Consider the following 19,022-nt stretch of genomic DNA (forward strand, 5'->3'; position numbering starts at 1 on the left):
CACAGTTCTTTCCAGGTACTAACAAAGGGGCTGCAAGAAATGAGGGGCTGTAAGTGCTGTTAGCAGCTAAAGAACTGGTTCCCATCAAATTGCTTCCTATGAGTATTTTTTCAGTTCTATTGTCCCACCCACACTAAGGGGCATATTTACAAGCCCCTAGTGCCACCTTGCGCCGCTCTAGCATTTTTTTTTTACGTGACGTTAAGGAGGCCTTTCTCCCGTGCCATATTTACAAAGTGGCTCAATGCTTGCATTGCGCCACTTCGTAAACCCTTGTGCCACATTATGCCTGCACCAGGCATAACGTATGCAAGAGGGCCGTTCTGACACAAGGAGGACTTACAGCATTTCACTGCGTATTTTTTTCTGTCATTTTTAATGCCTGCTCAGAGCAGGCGTTAAAATGACGCACCCATTTTATTCAATTGACCTCCCTGTGCTTTGCTGCACTAGCATCAAAATGTTTTATGCTAGTGCAGCCAAGTGCCACAATAGCGTAAAAAATGTTGAAGCTATTGCCCTAATGACCGCCGTAATGTACTGTATTGTACATACATCTCAACAATGGTGTCGTAAGGTGGGGCAGAGGTGACTCAAGAAAAGTGACCCATAGGACCGATGCACCACTTTCTTGTAAATATGCCCCTTGACCTTTCATCAGACTTTACGCAAAAGATAAACTGGTATGACAGGATAAATGCCATTACTGTCATTACCTTCAGTGGTTTAATTATTTTAAATGAACACTGACAAAGTCAAAAGGTTTAGTTCTTACAAAGTTCACCAGGAGGGGGAGGGCTTACAGGCATCTTTCTGCCTCAAATGCATACCTCCTAGAACCCCCAGTGCTGTCTCACTTGAAATGCACCCTGTCTCCCAGACCCACTGTTAATTGACCCACTGTTAATTGTTGTTTTGGGTATTACAAGTGTTTCGTTGAGAGGGTTGTCTGCTTGCCAGTAGGGAGATTAACAGATTTAAGCCTCTGTTATGAACTGTTTGCCTTTTTCTGATATTATCAAAATGCTTATATTGTTCATGCTAGTGTGAATGAATGTTTTCTTTGAGTTAATGTTTGCCTTCTTGCCTTCACATGTATGCTCTACCACCATTTGCTCTTTAGACATTTTAGTTGGAGAATTTGAAATTGATGTTGATCTGGGATTGTCATTACCCATAGATTTACATTGTGACCAGTATCGCATTTTATGTCAATTCATATTAAAATACAGAAGGAATTCTTCCAACAAAATCATTATAAGAATTCACTTACCTTAATTTTAACAATTTTTAGACTGTACTATTTGCCAATGATCGAGACAGGAATTTAAGAAATTCTTGCGAGGCCCGGGCCATGAAATCAAAGCGGGACTATTCATAGAAGTAGAGCCTGTTTCAAAGTTTACAACTATATCCAGTGGGGTAAGAGAAAACACCGCCGATCAGCATCTGGCACCATCTAGTTGAATTACCATGCTAGCTGCCTCATCATTAATAAAGACAGAAGCTTTGTTTTCAAAATCTATAAATAAATGTATTGCAGCATGAATGTGGGGCCCCTGAATGCCCTGGATCAGTTATGCAGAATCATGTGAGTGGAAATTTGAGGTTTTAGTTCTTGAAAGTTGTGCTGGTCTGTTGTTGTTTGAAGGCAACACCCTAACCTTCACATGTATTTTATGATTCGTAAGTTAAATCAAATTAAAACAAAAACATCAGTTAATAGTTCACACGAGGAGTGTGGCCAGGTAAGATGGCCGGCAGGACATGCTCCTATTGAGCTCCCGTTACCCCGGCGAAACCCTTCAGTAATCCTGGTGTGACCTTGGATTGTATACCTCCTCCAGTGCATCTGATGGTCCCTGGCAGCGGCGTGCTGTTTCCGACCGCTGAAATTGGCAGAGATGGGCTGCGGTGGTCAGCTCGCGTCTTCCTATGCGTGGCTGCGGCCTTCCCCACTGGTCCTGGTGCTCCTGCTTTGGCACGGATCACAGCAGGTGACTTTCTTCTCCTTGGGGCTCTTGTCGACTGGCTGGGTGGCGGCCCGGTTCGGGTCTGCCTAGATGGACCGGTTTGAGGCCTGGCAGTGGCGTGGCCTAGTGAGGCATGCCTGATCCCGGGGTCGCTTCTGGAGGACGGCTGAGCTGAACCTGCTTGCTACCTGAGCTCGCCAATGGGACTGGGCGGTGACCTGGTGTGGGTCTGCCTGGATGGCCCGGTGTGAAGCCTGGAAGACCAGCAGTGGCATGGACTAAGCGCCGGGTGAGGTGTGCCTCATCCTATGGGAGTGTCTGAAGGACGGCTGAGCCGAAGCTGCGGGGACAGCGGATGCATTTTTTTGGGACAGTGCCTGTTTGGAGGTTCCCACTTGTTGCCTGTATTCATTGGTGGGGCGCCTGGACATTGGGGACTGGAGTGGAGCCCTACTTGAAGGGGGAGCTCTCTTCCCTGCTCTGGTGAGGAATATCAAACATTTTAGGTCTCCTGCCTGGGACTCCTGGTCCGGAGGGTGATTGAGTTGAGGAGGCACCTATTTGGACCTTAACTGGTCTGCGTTGGACTGCTTCATTGATGCTGGGGTGTTTGTGTGCTATGGCTTCTCGGTGATGAACATTTGACCTTGGATGCTGTGAGCTACAGGTGCCTTTTTGACACATTGGGCTTCATTACAGAGGATACGGGCGGTGTGGTGACTGCCCTGTGATGGGCCAACATCGGAGGACTGATGTGTCACAGGTCAATACCATGGAACAATATACCACTGTTGTGCCCACGCTGCAGCATGTTACACGGCTGGGAGGGTCCGACGATGGCCAAAGTGGGTTGTTGCCTGCGGAGGAAACGTCGCAAGCAGAAATTCTTGCAGCCATTCAGGGTTCGAGAGTGGCACTAGAGGGTAAGATTGAAACAGTCGTGAACCTACTCAGGGCGGGCCTCCGAAAGGTCTCTAACAAGGGCCAGGTGGCAAAGGGCTCGATTGTGGAGCTACAGGCAGAGGTGGGAACTTTACATAAGTAGGTGGCGTAGGCTAGCTCTACGTTTGGCAGATTAGAGGCACGACTGGAGGATGCTGAAGGCCGCTCTCGCCGGAATAAAACCAGACTGATGGGCTTCCTGGAACGTGCAGAGGGGGCTGTCACGAGACCTTCGTTGAAAATTGGATCAAGGATGTGCTACAGCCTGCGGGCCTCTCCAGACTGTTTGTGGTTGAAAGGACATATAGGGCGCTTGTGGAACCTCCTCGGCCTGGTGCGCCCCGAGCGCTATCATCGCCAGTCTCCTGAATTATAGGGACAGGGACTGTGTTCTGAGGGCGGGCCGTGACTCGGACAAAGTGGTGTTCGACAATGGGAAGATTTCTATCTATCCTGATTCCACTAACAAGGTTCAGCACTCACAGAAGAGTTTCCTTGAGGTGAAGGCAGAGCTTCGGGCCATGAATATCAGATACATGCTTTTATACCCGGCGCGCTTGAAGGTGCTTTCTGGAGGCAGGTCCCACTTCTTTGAGCAGCCAGAGGCGGTTTGGAGATGGCTGGAAATGCAGGATCAGGCAGCGCTGGGTGGGCCGGCTGGGACTAGTGGAGTGGCGCAGCGGACGTGAGGTGCTGACGGCCCTGACTGGCGGACTCGTGAATGTGGACAGATGAAGGCTTCTATGGACCGAGGGGCGGTGGATAACTCTACCCTCCGGATCGAGAATCAACAAGATTGGACAATGGCTGTGTTACCTGCTGGATCGGTGGATGGCTCTGGCTCAGGGCCGGATTTGGAATCCTTGTCGACATCTGCGCAGAACTGATTTCTGTTTGTCATACAATCTTCCTGGGGCTTGGCATCATTTGGGGGCGGTTTGCTTCTAGATGATGACACTGTGTGATGCTACACCGAGACTTGAGGTGGCATTATTCTCGCATGGGTCTGCCGGACATTATGTGGGGGGGTACGGTTCTTAATTTCTTTTTGCAATGATGGTTCATGGGTAGGTAATGCAATATGGTTGCCGGGGTGGGGGGGTGGTCACACCACAATTGTGGTAGGTCTTTGAATGGGGGACCAGGGGTTACGCTGTAGTTCTGGCAGCATGTACGGATTGGATTTGCAGTATGGTAGTTTGTTTCAGTTGTTATACTGTATGTCCGGGGTGGGGGTTGGGTGTTAGGGGGTTTAATTGGCATAGTTTGTCAATATTTGTGTTGGTTTTCAGTGCAGGAACTATGACGTAATGGGCATGAGATACCTTTCTCACCTCTTCCTGGATGGATGGAAGGCTGGGGGGTTGAAAGTGGGTGAGTTGGGAATCCAGCTTTGATATGGGTCGCCAATTTAACATAATGACGTGGCATGTCAGGGGGTTGAAGAGCTTCACAAAAAGATATAAAGTTCACTCCTTTTTAAAGAGGCAGAAGGTGCAGATCGCATGCCTCCAAGAGACACATACGACGGAGGAGGAGGCGCACAAGTTGTCTAAGAAATGGCTGGGTCAAATGTATTCTTCCACCATCTCCTCTTATGCGAGGGGTGTGACACTATGGGTTGCTCCTAGGGTTCTGTTTACCCACACATATAGTGAGGCTGATGTTGAGGGGAGGTATGTTCTTATTGAGGGCATGCTGGATGGTTCACCCGTTAATATTCTTAACACTTATGCACCGAATGTGGATGATCCCTCCTTTTATACTAAAATACTGGAGATCCTGGGGGAAAGTGTGGATAGGCCTATTATTTGGGCAGGAGATTATAACTGTATACTGAATGGTGAGTTGGATCACAATCCCTCGAAGCTAGGGACTAAGCCCCAGATGGTGAGATCACTTATGGATGTAATGATGCAGTTGGGGTTTTGGGAAGGTTGGAGGGAGTTACATCTGGGTGGGAGGGAGTTTACCTGTTGCTCTAGAACCCATCATACCCATGCCCGGTTGGATAGGTTTCGCTTGGCTGGACTTCATGATTCCCAGGTTTTGGAGGTCACACATCTGGGTCTGTTTCTATCTGATAATGCGCCTGTTTTGATGCAAGTACAATGGGGGGTGGGTGTGAGTGTTGCACGAAGCTGGCGGTTACCAGCAGAATTTCTTGAGGATGTGGGATGTAGGGAGGGGGTGGGTGAGGCCATCACTGGCCATATGGATTTGAATTGGAACACAGCTGCTTCAAGAGGTCTGGAGGGAGAGGCCATGAAGGCAGTAGTGTGGGGGGTGTATTGGAACAACGTATGGAGTGTGCAGGCGCATGGAGAGTGAGCTCACTGGGCTGGAGGAGAGATTGGGGGCCCTGCAGTGGAAGCTTCCAGCAACGAGAGCTGCTGAAAGGGAGGAGCTGAGGTTATACAAGGCGGTCAATGATTCTTGGGATTCCTTGAGTAGGGTTACCCTCAAAGCCTACAGGCAGCGACTACACCTTGAGGGGGACAAGGCTGGCAAACTTCTGGCATGGATTCTGAGGAGGGAGGTGGAGTCCCCACCCATATTACATATTCGAAATGTGAAGGGCGAGATGGGTACAAAACGTGCAGATATTTTGGGGGTCCTGGCGGAGCACCAGCAGATGGTTTCCAGCGCTGGGCTGGCCCCACCGGGAGAGGGAGTCGGGGGGTTCCTGAAGCTGATGCACCTTCCTCGGTTAGATGAGGAGAGTAGAGAGTCTCTGGATGCAGTGATTACTGTTGAGGAGGTGAGTGACGCAATGGCTGCAATGTCTAAATCTAAGTCTCCCTGTGGTGACGGGTTTCCCATTGAGCTGTATCAGACATTCTCTTTGACCTTGCAGGAGAAAACTCCTGGAAGTGTTTGAGGAAGCCCGCGAGTGTGGCAGGTTGCCAGAATCAATGCGACAGGGCATAATCTGTTTGTTGCTTAAGCCGGGAGGGGACCCTGGTAAACCATCTTCGTATCGCCCGCTCACAATGTTAAACAGTGATTTTAAGATCCTTTGTAAAGTCCTAGCCTCTCGACTTCGTGGGTGATTCAGTGACTGGTGCATGAGGGTCAGTGTGGGTTTATCCCTGGTCACAGCACGTCTTTCAATTTGTATTGCTTGGTGCATGTCCTACATGAGATGGAAAGTGAGAAAACCGAATTGGCATTGGTTTCTTTGGACCTTGAAAAGCTCTTGACACCGTTGAGTGGGGGTATCTGCTGGCAGTCTTGCAGAATATGGGGTTTGGTCCTGGATTTTGTGCCTGGGTGCGGCTATTATACACTGCTCCCACTGCGTGGGTGCGGGTGGGGGGTCCTCTCTGACGCCTGGGAGATTGGTAGGGGCACAAGGCATGGTTGTCCGCTGTCGCCTCTCTTTGCTCTTGCTGTTGAACAGCTTGCAATATAGCTTAGGGAAAGCATGGCTCCTTGGGGGATCAGGGTAGGCCAGGCCATTCACGTGGTTTCACTACATGCGGATGATGCCCTAGTGTATCTCCGGGAACCTAGTGTCTCGGTTCCAATGCTGCTACAGAGAATGGAGATGTTTGGGGTTGTGTCTGGCCTAAGGGTCAATCAGAAAAAATCACTCCTGTTTCCTCCTGGGTCCCTCAGTGGTGTCTCCCGAGCTGACTTGCCGGAGGCCGGCTTCCGATGGAAAACTGAGAGTTTCAGTTATTTGGGTATTTGGGTCACGCACACTGAGGCTGCGCATAACCCACACAATGTGGAGCGGGTGGTTGCTGGCCTGGAGCGTTCGGTCTCATTTTGGAATAAATTACCATTGTCAGTTATGGGGAGGGCAGCGATAGCGAAGATGGTCTTTCTGCCGTGGTGCCATTATTTAGTTCAGAATTCCATGTATCCATTGACTCCTCTGCTCTTTCGTAGGTTGGACAGCCTCTTAATCTCCTTGGTCTGGGCTGGGCGCCGTAGTAGCGTTGCTCTGCCGATTTTGCAGGGTACGCTTGAGTATGGAGGCTGGCGATTCCCAATCTTAGGCATTATTATTATGCAGCGCATTTACAGTTTGCTGCCAAATGACAGACAGACACTGACAATTGGGAGAAGAGATTGTTTGTTGGAGTTCTGGATAGACAGGCACTGGTGTATCTTTTAATGGCAAGGGGAAGGTCTACCACTGTTGTTCCTCATTTGGCAAGGTTCACTGCTGGGATTTGGGAGCAGGCAGTCAAACATGTGCTTAAACGGGCTCCTTTCAACTGGGAATTGAGAATATGGGATCTTCAGCCTTCCCGGGAAATGGAACAGTTGATGTCTGTGGAAGCCTGGAGATTGGGAGGTTGCGAAGTTGCAGGGGAACTTCATCATACTGGTGAGTTCATTTCTTTTGCTGAGGCCAGGGACTTGTTTGGTGTGGGATCTGGCCAATTCCTTCAATATGCTAAGCTTGAAAGTCTGGCGTGTGAAATTTGGAGTAGTTTCCCGTTGGTTCCTTTGGCTTCTTCGGTGCTGCATGGCCTGCTTAATTGGGGTGAGGAGTTGCACCTGATTACACAGTTTTATAAAGCACTCCGGGAGGATCGAGCGTTGGAAGTAGGAGTGAGTCGCAGGGCCTGGAAGACGGATCTGGAGGTACCCTTATCTAATTCGGATTGGGATTTAGCATTGTCCCTGGTGCGTAAGGTATCATGTAATAATGGATTTAAGTTACTTCATTTTAACTTTGTACATAGAACGTATTTCACGCCCAGTCGTTTAAACAAAATTGAACCAGGACGCAGAGCAGGGTGTCCTAGGTGTGGCTTGTTGGGTGCTTCTTTCCTGCATCTGGTTTGGGCATGTATGCTGGTGAACAGGTTTTGGCATGATGTAGTGGAAAAAGTTGTGGGTGTGACAGGCCTGGCGATAGATGCAACACCAATGGCTTGCCTATTGGGTGTGATCCAGAAGCCGAGGGGTCGGACTATCCCATATAAATTGGCTCAACTGGCGCTGGTGCTGGCTAAGCGCAGGGTAGTGATTGGATGGATGAGTGCCCGGAGACCACTGATCTCTGAATGGATACGTGACTTAATGGAGTGGGGTGTGGCGGCGGAGCAACACATGCACTGCACGCATAGGGATGACAAGGTGCTCACCGACTTGGAGGTGTGGGGTACTTTGCTGGAGCGGTTCTCTGGAGTGGTGGGGGGAACTCTACAGACAATTCGGAGGATGAGGGTGGGGATATTGCATAACGAATCTTTTGTGCTGGAAACGATCAACTATAGTTTTGCCTTTCCTCTGACTTGTCGTAGATGACATACCGTGCTTGGTCTCATGTGGATTTTCTGCGGGTAAGGGTGGTGGATGGGGGGGGGTTTATTTACTTGCATATGCGACGTGATCAGCCCATGTTTGGTTCCTGCTAGATACCGCTATTGTATTGTACCACAATATTTATCTAATTCTTTTTTTCTTCTCTGGGCAATGGCCTGCACTGTACTGTTTGTTTGCTGTTTACAATAATCAATAAAAACTGTAAAAAAAATAATAATAGTTCACACATGCTTATCCACACCCAAAGCATACATGCACAAAGACTAACAGGTACACCTACACTTATACCCCAGTCAATAAACATCCAGGCATCTATAGCCACATGCTACAAATGGTATAGTGAAACAGATCTCGAACACAGATATAAACATACACAACACAGAGAGTCATAAAAACAATAAATACAGCAACATTCATAGATTAACCAAAATATGACGGACAGACAGGAAAGGTCATACAGAGGGATTCATGAAGACAGCACATACAGGCGCCCATGCACATATTCTGAAAGTTACAGCCATATGTGCACATATGCCAACAAATATATGGATATTCTTACATACCAACCAACCGAAATGAAGGTGCCTGTGCATAAAGATCAACAGACATACAAGTACCCATGTACACACACCTTTACCTGTCCACAGATAACATTTGTGCTGGCACACGTACATGCAAAAATACACATGCCTTTTTATACAGAACATAGATACAGACATACATGGCAGGTATACAGATGCCATACATGTGTTTTCATGCTTCATGTCTACTTCACATTTATGTAAGAAACCACATTTGAGGTAGAGCCAGAGAAGTGTGTCAAGACCATTTCATTCCTTGGCCTCTCCTTGGAGAAATCACTTCTACTAAGTGATAGGACATTTGTCACCTCATGCCCATTCACCCTTAACTCTTTTTTGGACTGGCAATCATTAGATACTGTAGATAAATCCTCTAGTTAGCAAAAGAGTACATTCTGCATGCTCATAGAAGTCATATAATCGCTTATATGATGCACTGTAGTTCAGAACCTGCACCGCTCTATTAATGGTTGATGTTACAATTATGTTACCTAAAGAGCACCTTTTGTGAAAAATATTGTTGCTTGGGGCTATTAAAGTAATGCTTGGGCAGTCATTTCCACAAAGCATTGTGTTTAATTGCTTAGCATTACCATTACAAAAACCTGTTGCCACAATAAAATTATGCCCAGCAGCCACCTGATCGAATCTTAGTAAATATGGTTTAAGTTTCCAGTTCTGGACTAACTTACCTGATAGAAATGACTTTCAATTACAAATAACATCCGGAACCACGACTCCAGAACAACAAAGTTGTGAACAATGCAAGCGGAAGAACGCTTGCATGAACAACTACTTCGTTTTTCTGTGCCTTAACCATGCATGTGCTGAACAACGCATATGCGTGGTTAAGGCAGAGAAAAAAGGGAATCAGCATCGGGAAAGGATGCAGTCAGGTATGTGGGGCTGGGACAGGCTGGGGGGTAGTTTTTAGGAGTTGGGGTAGTTTGGTTTTTAGGGGTGGGTGGGGAGGTCGGGTAGTTGTGGTTTTTAAGGGTCTGGGTGGGGGGATGGGATAGGTTTGTTTTTAGGGGCGGGGTGGGGGGTCGGGTTAGTTTTAGTTATTGTGGTGGGGTTGGGGCGTCGGGGTAGTTTTATTATTAGGGGCGGGTGTGGGGGAGTCAGGGTAGTTTGAGTATTAGGTGCGGGGTGGGGGGGTCGATATTTTCAGTATTAGTGGCGGGATGGGGAGACGGGGTAGGTTTTTTTTTTCTTTTTAGGGGCAGGGGTTGTTTTAGTTTTTAGGGGCAGGGGTGGGGTGTCAGGGTAGTTTTAGGGGTGGGGGTCAGGTAGTTTTAGTATTAGGGGTGGGAGTGGGGAGTCGGGGTAGATTTAGTACTCAGTGCGAGGGTGGATGGTCGGGGTAGTTTTAGTATTAGGGGCAGGGGTGGGGGGTCGGGTTGCTTTAGTATTAGAGTTGGGGTACTTCTGGGCATTAGGGCATGGGGGGATTGCATGCTGGAACCACGCTTTACTAGGCATGCCTTTACAAGTAAAAATCGTTGTTAGGGCATGCATGGTAAAGGCATTCGTGGTAACAACATAATCGTTTAATTGTTCCATCATACAACTCAAATCATTTTTTCTCAGGTGTGTTAGTCAATTCACATGAAAACTACAACTCCCAAAATAACAAGGTGTAGCATCTACCTAGCAGCCATACCAAATTTCATTTGACATACATTTGATCTTGATGATGTGGACCAATTAACTAATTTGTGATTTACTACTTTCAAAAGCATGTCACCATATGTTATTTGCTTTTTAAGGTTTTCAAGGTTTCGGTGGCTTCATGCAGCTACTACAATGGATGGGCAGAGCTAGACTATCACAGCACAGGCGAGTCAGAGAAGACACCATTCCTATCAGCTCTACGAACCAGACTATGGTTTCCTTGTGTTCAAAATATTCTATTGAGTTTTATGCTATGAGAACAGACCAAACAAAAAAGAGCACTAAAAAAGGTCCAGTGAAATTGACAGTATAAAATTAATACAATATGTGCACCTAAACAATAAAACTTGCATTATAACAATATCCAAAATCAAAATAAAAGAGAGAAATCAATAAACATCATCTTTACAAGTTTATCATACTAAAGCTTCTACTATTATCATAAAGACTTTTCATATTATATAATATACAGTATATTAATAGCACTTACTTATATAATATTGCTATATAGCTATCAATTGGTTTCCAAAATGACTGATAAGTAGCTATGTTGTGAACAACTCCCAACATAGTCAGACAGTCTCCTTTTCTAGTAAAATATATCCATGACAACCATGTATGGATTGATAGTAATGAAGCATTTTTCCAATTTGCAGTAATTAATTTTAGAGCCGCACATAGTAAGAAAATCAAGAAGTTTGTTATTCAAATTTGACATTTTTGTTGAAAGTAAAATTGATTTATAAATTAGCATATTATATGAAATTTTATTTGAAAAGTTGAACATTTTTGTAATAACATCCCAAACCTCTTCCAAAATTTAAAAAAAATATTACATTCATAAACATATGTTTCAACAATCCTGAACATATATATCACAGTTCTAACAATTAGGAGGATTTAGTCGTTTTGCATTAAATAGCTTTAGCTGAGACCATAAACAATTAAATAATATGAAGGAATTAGTTTGACAACGGTAACCATCCAGAAATATTATTCAACCATATTTTCTCCATATGTCTTAAAAAGATGTATTTCTAGTTCACTATTCCAAAAAGAGGAGAGAGAATTAATAACATTTTGTTCAAAAGTATTCATTTTTTGTAATACATTGATACAGCATATGCTGGAGTAACTATTGTTTGAATGTAACTCTCTAAATCAGATATGATCTTCACTGGAAAATTGTTGTGCATTGAATCAAGGATGGAATTATATAAAAGTTCATATTTAAAAATGTCTGATGGAGACAGAAAAGATTTTGTTGCAGTTCTTCAAAAGTTAAAAAAGTATTGTTATGATATATATATTTTAAATAGCATTTATCCAAGATTTCCAACATTTTTTATTTCGATTGAGTTTTAGCAAAGGATTATACCACAAGGATATATTTAGGGTTCTAGACATAGATGTTTGAAAGAGGGAGTCTAAATCTTGTAATATTAATGTTGTAGATTTTAGAATTGAGGATTGTCTTATTAAAGTGTTAGAAGAAGACATAGTCAATAATGCAGGTAACAGGAATGGTGAAATCAAACTTTGTTCATTGAAAAGTCATGTAGGTATGTTATTAACCTCTGTATAAGTAATCCAAAAAAAGGTTTGTGTTAAAATAAACACTTTGTGATAATTAAAGAAGTCTGGCAAACCAAGACCACTATTACATTTTGTAATTTTTAATTTTTTATAGCTTATACGGGGTGGTTTATTATTCCAAATAAACTTAGATATACATGCATCTAAATTTTTATAAAACTTAGGAGGGAGTTGAATGGAAATCATGGATAGTAGATACAATATTTTTGGAGCAATAGCCATTTTAATAGAGCAAACCTTGCCCCACAAGGATAAGTGTAAAGTAGACCATATATGAAATTTGTCTTTGAGATGATTAAAAATATAATCTCAGTTCAATGTAATTGAATATTTAATGATATTGGTAAATAGGATTCCAAGATATTTCAGTTTTTCCTTTTGCCATTTTGTTTCATTATTAGGGAGCATATTAGGGGTACAATACACATTTAAAAGAAAAAAAATCTGTCTTATTAGTGTTTAAAGTGTAACGTGAAATTTGGGAGAGTGTTTGAGTTAGATTTAATAGAGGGGTAATGGAAGAATCAGGATTACTAATATACAATAGGACATCATCAACAGCTGAAGTTTTATAGTCACATCATTAAAAATAATACCGTCTATATCTCTACAATTTCTGATAGCAATGAGTAAAGGTTCAATAGCAAAGAGAAAAAGTAAAGGTGGGACAGATTTGGCCGGTGCCTCTGAAAACTGAAAATTTGTTAGAGGGTTGGCCATTAATGAAAAGTCTGGCAGATGGACCAGTATAGAGTGCTAACAACATGCAAACACCAGAGGGTAAAGATATAGATGACACAGTTTCAATTACATGGAATAATAATCTAGTGGTATTTACAGAATGTCTATGTTTCATGATCCCAGTTAGATCAATGTGGATGATAGAATCAAGCACAGAAAACAGTCTAGTTGCAAGAATGTTTACGTAAAGTTTACAATCTGGTTAATTAATGATATAGGGTGGTAATTCAAAACAATAGTAGGATCTATATTAGGTTTTGAAAGAACTATAATAAAGGCTTCAGTAAAATATACCGAACGTGCTCCTGAAATACTAAAGTGAGTAAATAGCTTAAGTAGGGGAGGTAGTAGGTAAGGGGAAACTCTTTAGAAAATTCAGCAAATATACCAACTGGTCCTGGTGATTTGCCCAATTTAGTAGATTTAATAGCTAGACTAACTCTTCTAGTGAAATTGGCACATCCAGTTTTTCCTTAACTTTACACAAACCACAAAATTGCAAAGAATTGTCTATATGAAGTGTATCTGTAGCTGGGATTTCAGTATACATTTGAATATTATTTGAAACATTCATTAACTATTTCTTCTTGGACAATGTCAGTTTAACATTTAAACCATGGATTGCATTAATCTGAATTTTATATTTTTTAATACGGAGATAATTTACCAAAGTCATCTGGATATATTAGTTTTGAAGTACAAATGTTGCCTTATTATTTCAAATTTGTATGCCTACTCTTTTGCTTAACATGGAGTGTAACTCGTATTAACATTTTTGTAATTGTATTTTGTATTAATTGTTATTAGATGTAATAAAGAGACTTTCATATTTTGCTATTTGCTTATCTAATTCTTGAAGTTTAGCATTCAATGTTCTGTTATCATTTGCCATAATCAATATTGTGACCCCCCTCTGATATATGCCTTAAGCGCATCCCTATGATTCACAAGTGAAATAGATCGGTCTGAAATGAACGAAAAATAATCATATAATGCTGACAAAAGTTTTGATTTATTTTTGTCATTAAGGACAATATTTGTATTTATACACCAGTGAGGTTTGCATTGTTGAGTAGAGTTAAGATTTAAAACACCCAAAATAAGTGCATGGGCAGAAATATTTATATTATGAGTTGTAGGATTAGAAATTGATTGGATTAATTGATGGGAAATTAATAAATAATCAATTTGTGGATAGGAATTAAGAGGGTTAGAAAAAAAAGAAAACTGTTTCTCCTTTTGGAGATATCGAGGCCAAAGAGGACAATATTTGGCTTGAGATATTCAACCCAATAAGGGGTCACATATAAAGTTAAAATCAACTCCAATAATAAGTGAAACATCACCTAGTCTGAGGACTTCAGAAGTAAAGAGAGACCAAAAATTAGACTCATCATTTGTTGGACCATAAACATTAATCAATTTAAAAATGGTAGCATTTATTTGAATTTTTGCTAATATATAATGACCTTCTGTATCAGAGCATTTGCTTACTATTTGGAGAAGTAGTTGTTTTGCAAATAGATTAGCAACACCATTCTTTGTGCTAATTGCAGGAGATGAAATAATAGTACCAATGCATTTTTTATTCATATATGAAAACATTTTACCATCAATATGGGTCTGATTTATGTCCTGCTAAGTGATCTATAACTTTAACATGTTTAATTGGTGTCTTAAATGTTTGACATTAAAATAAACCATTTTAATCCTTTTAGCATTATCCATATTCATAAAAGAGAAAAATTTATATTGGAGAAAGCTAGAGATAGATTGTAGAGTCAAGAAGTAGCTCTGAAAACAGATAAAAAGGGAAACATGATAGACAAACAGATAAAAGACAAAATATAAACATAAATAATATTTCAGAATCGCACACACATATGTGCAAGAAGACGTGCTTCAACAAAGCCCTTATAGAAGAACTGGAAAAAAAACAGGCATGTTTAAAAAAAATATATATTAAAACATGAGTGAAGTATTCATTTCATTTGTTTCCATTGATATCGGAGAATGTTGGTCCAAAAATGCAAGGACTTGGAGAAACCATCTTTACATATTCTCATAATAGATGGGTCAAAAAGGCCATTTTTAAAACTGTAACTTCTTAGTCATGGTCTATGTTCTGCAAAGTCTATGTGACTTTTAACAGTTTCTTTGCCAATGTCCTGATGTATGAAGATTTAATTACCACTTTCTATTATAGTCGGGATCTCACTAGCTGCTTTTCAGATCATCACTAAGGGCCTCATTTGGTGGCCGCCAAAAGTCTGCCATATTGGCAGCAGTCCGACCATCGTATTAAGAGTCGCACTGTGAAGTCCACCAAAAACAGCCAAATTCCTGAAACCATGAAACCACCAGGACAATGGAGGACTGAAAAGAGGCAGTCTCACCACCAGTGATTCAAGCCCATCAAAAATCCACCCATCAGATTTACATCCACAAATCAAAACAGCAGTTCTTCCATGGCAGAAAACCAATGTTGGTGCGAACTGCTGCAGTCTCAACTCACTTCTGTCAGAACACCACACCACATTGGATAGTGTGAATACCCAACACCTGATACACATCCACAGACCGACACACCTACTCACTGCATTATATTACACACCCCAACACAACCCACAATACTTTCCAATCAAAATGCCACACACAACCACAGACAACCAACATCCTAGAGAGTACAACATAGCAAGAATAGGCACCCATTTACACTTCACTCTGCACACATCACACACCTGCACAACTTAGCAAACACACACATTAGTACCACACTCAATCCACAACACCCATGGCACACTCACATCACAGCACCTACACCTCACCATTTTCCTGACTCTGCACCCATTCACTTAGCACACAACCACACCGTCTTCACAACCACTACCATGTCCCCATAAAAACACCCATGTTTTACTGATAAGGAGTTGAGGCTTATGGTGGATGAAATTGTGAGGGTACACCCACACCTGTTCGGAGCACAGGTCCAACAAACATCTATTGCCAGGAAAGTGGAGTTGTGGCAAAGGATAATCGACAGGGTCAATTTTTTAGACAGTTATCCACAAACAAGGGAGGCTGTCAGGAAGAGGTGGAACGACCTCAGGGAGAAGGTCCGTTCCATGGAATCCAGGTACCAGCTAGCGGTACTCAAGACTGGTGGTCTTCCCCCTACATTAACATCTTGGGAGGAGAAGACCTTGAATATCCTACATCCTGAGGGCCTGACAGGAATACCTGGAGAGGTGGAGTCTGGTAAGTGCCAGAAACATTCATGTCACATAATTGTATTGTTCTGCATGCTTCCTTACCACCTATGCGCACCCCAATTTACACTCCACCCACTACAACTCTTTCCCAGTCACCTAATAACTCTCCTTGGCATGCCACATTACCACTAAACACACCTAGCCCAAAAGCCCTTGGAAATGGCATGTGAAGCGCTGGCTAATTATTGCACTACAACTCCAAGAATGCAAAATCCTAACATATTCAACACCAATACACTGCACCAAATATTACTTGTCATGCATGTCAAAACAATATCCACACTAACCCATCTTGATTGTACTAGTGTAGGACAGTACATGGCAATGACAGCAATGCAATGACTCACTCACACTAACATCACAAGCAAAAGACAGCTATAGCTGAGGGCCCGTATATAATGGCCACAGATCCAAAATCCCAAGGTAGAAATATACTCACCTGTTTTGGAAAGTCAGTTGGATGAACATGCAGTACATCCAGATACAGAGCAATGTCCTTTGTAAACTCATATACTGTGTTCCCACAAGGACACCAATGTGCATTCTACTGCTCTTGTTTGTGTCAGCTATCATGCCAGACAGTTCACTGGGTAACAGAGGTGAACACCCATGTCAATTATCAGATGCCATCAGCTGTACAATCACTACCAACATGGTTTACCAGCGTTAAACATGGAATTGAAGTCACAGAGTTTCATGTTGTACCAAGTTACATATCAGCTGTCAATCTTATTGCTGGGGATCATGTCAAGGCACTGTCTGCATCTCGCACAACTGCTACAATACCCACATTATAACCTTAACTCTGTGTTTTACTCCGTAACCTTGCCATTGGCAGCATGGAGAGGATTCCAGAGACAGCCACTACCCCTCTGGATGAATTCCCTAATGAGGACAATACCCCTGGATGTCTGGACACTGATGACAAACCTGGCCCATCTGGTACACCTGGTCAGTCAACAACTGACAGCCTCAACCTGCCCATATCAACTCTTCCTAGCCCTGTTGCAACTACATCACAGGCAACCAATTGCCCCCGACCTGTGTCCCAAGGACTGGTTCATTAATTGTGTGCCCCATAATACAGGTACCTGAGTCTCACCTAGCCCCCCTGACAATGGTGGACCTGCCACCTCTGGGGGTGGGCACATTGTGCCAGGGCATAGGCAGGTGAGGGCACAGTGTGTGGGAGGAATGCTGTGGGCCAGAGGATGAGGTCTGAAAGGGACACTGCTGGTCAGAAAGACTTGGGAGCCTAGCAAAGTTCCCAAGGCATGATGGGCCAAGTTATCACCATGTTGGGGAAAATCTAAAAGCTGCAGAGGTACAACCACCAGGAAGTCAAGCAGTAGTGGCAGGCACAAAATGCCCACTTTGCTTCCATTGCAGGGGTGCCGAGAGACTTGAATACCAAACTCAGTAGGACTTGAACCCAACATCTGGACCCTTCCACTAGCAGTGATATATCAGGCCCTTCTACATCTGCAGCTGCTTGTGGAATGGAGGCCCTGCCAGGGGAAGGACATGCCTCAGACAACCACCCTCTGTAGCTGAAGAACACCCCCCCCCCTGCAAACGTGGACATCTACCCAGACATCCAGCAAGAGCAGATGCCAAGTCCAAACCCACTGCAAGGAAGTATACCTCTCCTGATCCGTTCCCCTTGTGCACCACAGATACACCCTGTTGACTGTTATTTAATCAATCTCCATTTTCACATGGTGCAAGGACACTGGACCTGTGTTCCCAAAAGATGTTGCAGCTACCCTAATGATGTCATCCACCATGACTAAACCTATCACAATTTTTTGGGTGTGTTTAACGTTCATAGTCACGATTTGTATTTTTCCACAATTAATCACACTTAAACACAGATCCTGAGTATGTCTCATTTATCGACAATGTACAATCGGTATGCATGCCAACTCTTGTCTGATCATGTTCCTCTGTATTGTACACCCATTGTTGTGGACCTCATATGTGGAGATTGTAACTGCACAGATACCAAATAGGTTGTAAACTACAACTACACACAGTCAGTGTAAGATATGCTAACAGCACAAAGAGCATGACTGGGAGTAGCATCAGGATGTCTGCTAAGGTGTAACATAATGCTAAACTACACAATACAGAAGTTAGGGTCATGTCACTCTACCAACAAGGCAGGAGGCACACATTTTGGTTCTTTGTATCACCTGGCAAAGGTTTATCACATACCCATACCATAGCTTCCACATATACATATTCCATGGTACAGACAGAGATCAGTACTGATCTACCCATATCTGGAAACTTTCAGTTTCATTGGTTACATACCAGTAGGCTTGTCACTCACATATGTCAGTCCATAGTGACATCCACATTGGTCTGTAAAGTATAGCACACTGACAGCTAGATTCAAGGTAGAATACATAAAACTGTTATCATTGTACAGGGAGAGACTATAGTCCTACATTTACACATGAGCCAGACTCATATCCAGACACAAATGACAGCATTTCACAACCTCATGTACCCTACAGGTGACCTTGACATGAAAACACATTTCCACCCCAGTGTCCTGACAGTCTAACAATGTCAGTCACATTCCACATAATCAAGGCACATAGGCCCTCATTACAACCCTGGCAGTCGGTGTTAAAGCGGCGGTAATACCGCCAACAGACCGGCAGAAAAAAAAATTGAATCACGACCATGGCGTTGGTTTCCAGGACGAAACCAATGCAATCAAAAGCACGGCGGAAACAGTACACAGAAGGGAAAACACTCACCTCTCTACACCCAACGAGGAACCAGGATGCCATGGAGCCCGAACTACAGGTCCTGCCTATGCCGCTGTTCCTCCTGCTCTATCAGGAGCAGGACAGACGCCGTCGATGACCACAGTGAGTACTGCACCTACAACACAGGGGAGGGGGGAGGGAAAAGAGAGTGACACACACATGCAACACGCA

This window comes from Pleurodeles waltl, chromosome 11, assembly GCF_031143425.1.
Source record: "Pleurodeles waltl isolate 20211129_DDA chromosome 11, aPleWal1.hap1.20221129, whole genome shotgun sequence".
In the NCBI taxonomy this organism is placed as follows: Eukaryota; Metazoa; Chordata; class Amphibia; order Caudata; family Salamandridae; genus Pleurodeles; species Pleurodeles waltl.